This window comes from Zosterops lateralis, assembly GCF_965231275.1.
Source record: "Zosterops lateralis genome assembly, chromosome: 2".
In the NCBI taxonomy this organism is placed as follows: Eukaryota; Metazoa; Chordata; class Aves; order Passeriformes; family Zosteropidae; genus Zosterops; species Zosterops lateralis.
In genome coordinates, this window is record NC_139763.1 from 31,228,949 (window position 1) to 31,234,015 (window position 5,067).

The window sequence follows — 5,067 nt, forward strand, 5'->3', positions numbered from 1 at the left end:
TCTTTGCCTCATCACAGCCTTTTGGGGGCAATAATCTGAGTGGGGAGATGTCAGGGAAGGTCAGACATTGCTGGAGTAGACACTCAGTGGCCAGATTCTCTCTGTCTTAAGTGGAATAGGAGTTTCAAGACAGGATAGAATTCAAAGAGATTTGTCCCTCTCACTAATATATATAATTTTTATCCTCTGTGTGTGCTAAAGCGGATTGCAGCAAGTTTTGTGATGATGGTTTCTTAGAGCAAATCTGCCCAGGCTTTCATTAACAAGAAGATGCAGCATTCCAGGAAGCTCATAGCTCCTTTTTGCAGAGGCCCTGCTTTCTACCCAAGCCCATGAAATCCTGGAGTGAAAGGAGTGAAAGGACTCTCTGTGCTTGTTAAATTTGGTCATAAAAGGAGGATGGTGTTTTATTTTTGACAGCAGAAAGAAGCAGGTTTGTGTTTGATGTAATTTATTTAAGCCAATGTAGTCACAGAAATGTGAAAGCAGAGCCCCACTAAGTGTGAGCTGGTTTTATCAGAGATAGACAGTAAAATGAAGGAAGGTAAAGATACTCTGAAAGATTGCACATTTTCATATTAACTATCTTATTTCTGTCTTTCAACACTTTTACCAAACTGAAAATTATTGTGTGCACCAGCAGTGTTTCTCATCCCCTGCTTGTCACAGATCTTGCGTCCAAATCACTACCATGCTGCAGAAACTAGGGATCTTAGAGAGCCATTATAGATTCACTACTTGCTCTTAATATTTTTAATACTTACATATGAGATACCAATCCTTTTAAATCCTAATAATTTGCTATCTTTTTACAAGAGAATATTATTAAATTATGACCAGATTGCTAGTGATAGTTCACTGTGACGGGATATGGTTCTCTGGCTTTCCCTATTTTGTGAAAAAGCACAGTCTTGTGCTTTCTGCCTGTTATATGGTAGCCTCTTTCAACTTTTTTAAACATACTTGAATTTAGGAGTGAGATTTTTTTTTTTTGTTATAGCACGTCATCATGCTGGGTGGGTAAAATCTACTTCTACCTTACATAAAATACTGGATGTTACCTGAACCTTTCCTTCCTCCTTGTCATGCACAATAAACCATCTGCTGATTTATTTCCCTTTACCAGGGAGTACCCTAAGTGTACTTTGTGCTTTCTTTCAGTAAATTTTGCCTACAGTGAAGCCCATGGAGCTATTCATTTGCATCAAGTCAGGCTTAATACTTGAAGATGGGAAAAATTAACTCATTCAAGCTCCACTAAAAAAAAATCACAACTTATCTCCTAACTGAAAATAGTATTTTATCACAGCTGTGCAGCATGAGAGAAGAATGGGGAAAGTGTTGAAAACTAAAATTTCAGATCTATGAGGGTGATATATTGTGAACACATTCAGCTTCCTTAAATCAGAACTTTCTTTGCTGCTGGATGTTTCCTTTCAAAAGTGTTAGCTAAGGTGCCATCAATTGATATATCAACAGCAAGCCACATTAATGAGCCATACTTTTACTGCATAAATAAAATTCCTGGTTTAAGGTCCTGGGCTCTCTGCATGAAGGGAGAAAAATAGGGTGACTTTCAGTGCCCTCAGTGATTGAGAAGGAAGTTAAAAATTAAGTTTTAGCGAGGGGTCGAGGGTTTCTCATGAGAAACAAGAGAGTTTTTTATTGTGAGTAAGGAGTGTTGGCATATATTTAGCAACAGCAATATTATGACATCCATAATTTTAGAACAAAACATGGTATAATTGGGAAATGAATAAGAAGAAAATTTGGCGTCAATGGGCAGAAAAAGGTGAAGGGCTGGTTTCCTTTTTGTAAATGATTTCTGCAATGAAATCAGTAGTTATTGCAGACAGCAAGGACAGAGTGCAAAATGTCACCGTTGAGCAGTTCCTGAGTGCATCCCAACTCATCCAAGCTGCTTCTGCTTGCTCATGCCTCTCTGCCTCTGCAGCTCAGCAGTACTTCGTACAAAGCCTTATCCTGCTCTGAGGGCTTTCAATACCTCACCCATGACCTGTTTGGAAAGATGAGGAAAGCTGCAGAAAATGGAGGGTATTTATTACACAAACCTGCCACAGAGCCTGCAGACAGCTCTCATTACTCATTTTCTATTACATATGACAGTGCCTACTTATGTTGAATACAAGGCTGTGTTTGATGTGGTTTTTGTTAACATTCGTTTACCTTTTCAGCACAAACAAGTGGTCCAAACATTGGGAGCTTGCCTCATTTTTGTTTTCACATGGGCAAGGCTCTACTTGGCACTCAGAGCTGTGTGCCCAAACTTTGCTTTACCAGCACATATCACACTATTGTAAAACTGACATCTGCTATAGGTGCTGATTTGGTTGTCAGAATGTCAAGTAAGTACAGAATAGTCAATTTTATGCTTTTGGTTGTGGTTGGCTTGCTATACTTTACAGCTACAAAGCCACAGTCATAATTTTGATTAGGCCAGTAAGTAAATATTTCAAGCGGATCAGTTAAAAGCATGTCCCACTGGGCAGGAGTTCAAAGACAAGAGCTAACCAAGAACATCAAAATGGAGGACAGATGCTAATGGTCAAGTTAGGAGACTAGACCAGGAATCTGAATATTTACATTCTTTTGGATCTTTCATTGGCTTATTTTTTGGGAAATGTCATTTTATATCCACTATATTCAGCCAGAGAAGAGTAAATTCCTCTGAAATGGACTAATTTGCACCTACCATGTTGTGTGTATGGAAACAGTGCTGTAGCAATGGGCAGTATTTGGCTACAGTTGGATAAAGGATCAATATAATTTCTAGATTTTGAGACATTTGAAAAGATCCTTAACCTGGAGCTCTGACTTGGCTTAATTTTATTTGGTATTGCCCAGCTGGACAGGGATGTTCTTTTGCTTAGGCAACTGGTGAGATAATTCAATCAATATCTGCAGTTGAGCTTTCATCAAGGATTTGTCCAGAATGATTTGTTCCTGGCATCTTAGGCCTGCCATAAATTTCCAGGTGGCCTCTGAGTCAAATGCTGGAGTGGCTGACACATACTTCACACCACCAGCTGAACAAATTTGATTTTAATAGCTGAATTATAATGCTGACACTCATTCATCCACGCCTCCTAAATCTAAATTATTTAATCTGTACTTTTAATTGTCTGTGGGTATAGCTATATGTAAATCATAATTTTGTGTTTATAGAGGGATCACCACAGTCTGTGGATACATTACACTGATTACTGGAGTATAGGATCTAGATTAACATGTGTACTGTACATCTCAGATTTCTGAGATACCCAAATCCTACGTCTCCATTACTATACAAGAAGACAGTAGCTGAAAATAAATGTTTGTCTCACTGACAAACTGTTTGTCAAGAACTGACTACAGGGCAAGCCAATCCCAGACCATTTTTACTACCTGACCATATTTCCTTGAAGAGCACTCATGCTAAACCCACCAGCCAGAGAGGAGATATCACCAGACTGTGTTAATCCATTCCAGTATCATATGACCCATCAACCCCATGCTGGTGATATGACCCATCATTTGCCTGACTTTATACACAAAAACCAACTCATCTGGGAAGCTGAGTGCTTAAATAATTGGCACTCAGGCCTCCAGACATTCCAACTTATGTGTCACTTATGAGGCGCACTTATGTCATTTATGTGAGGAGCAGAGAGCTTAACCCAAAGCTCTGATTCTCTTAGCCCTGCTTACCAGCACTTAATCCTGACAGACATCTGAGTTGAGTGCCATTCAAAATGAGTAGGTACTCAAACACTGTCACTTGTAATTGCTGAGGATATCTGTATTTTTCTTCTTAAGTAATTTGACTTACTTAATATGAAAGCAATTAATTTTTCTCATTCTGTTTCAAGTCAACTATATCTTTACAGAGTATTGCTGGTATTGAAAATGAAGTGATTGCTTCTTTGACATATTAAATGTCATTTCTATGAACTGTTGTATGCCTTCTGGTTCCTGACTTAAGCTGTAAGACTTAAGATAACTTTTATGCTGTCCTTTAGCCAAAGTAGTTATGGCTTGATGTTCACTGGCCTATTTTTTTATTTCATTAGATTATATCACTCCACAAAAGCTTTACTGTAGCAAAATGCAAAACTTTTCAGCTGTTAGAGCATTTTATTGGCCTGAAAATACTGGAATTGTAAGTTTCATACAAACGGCCACTCCTGGGTCTAGCAATCAGACCAGACTGCAAATCAACAATAAACTAAGAGCAATTAATACTAATTCTACTACTTGGATTAGGGTCCAAACCTGTCTGTCAGTAGTGATGCCTTGTCCATAGCCTCTACTGAGAATTGCTCAGAAGCTGTTTCTCTCCACACCTGAGTCCTAGAGCTCTTTGTTCACAGAACAAACACATCTTTTCTCTATGGCAAAAGATCTGCCTTGTCTGCCTGTAAGCAGCTGTCCAGAAGAATCACAGGCAAACAAAAGGCAGGATTTCCTTTGAAGGAACTGTTTTACAGTTGAATGTCTTTTAAAAGCCTTTAATCTCCTTCTCAAATAAATTTGAGTGAGGTTTTTTTGTTAATTGTTATCCTTTCCCAAAGGTCTGCTTGCAGAAGCACGGCAGCATTTGTTATAAATGCAGAATTAATTTGTATCTATTAGTATGCTATTTACATAATATCTTCTTGAGTTTAGTTGCTTCATGTGGGCCAAACCTTGAACTAAGAAAGCTCTCCCTGCTTGGGGAAGGACCCCATGAATGAGCCGTTCTGCTCACTTGATCTCTGCTCTGGGAACTGTGTGTTGCTCAGCCCTTTCCAGGCCCAACAGGGGCCAAAGTTCCAGTCCAAGATCTAGACACACCATCAGATATAAATTTATAGAAAAAGATCTCCCATAATATGATGAACCAGCCAGACAAGACAAATGAGGGAGAATGATAACATGGTGGCAGGAATACAGACATTTTGGAGTTCCTATCCTCTGTATTTGCTTTCTCTCCTTAATAAGTATTTCTTGACAGCAAAATATTGTGCGGGGGAATGCTTTTTTGGACCACCCTCAACAAAATAGCCTGGTGAGACAGGAAGTCGAGTG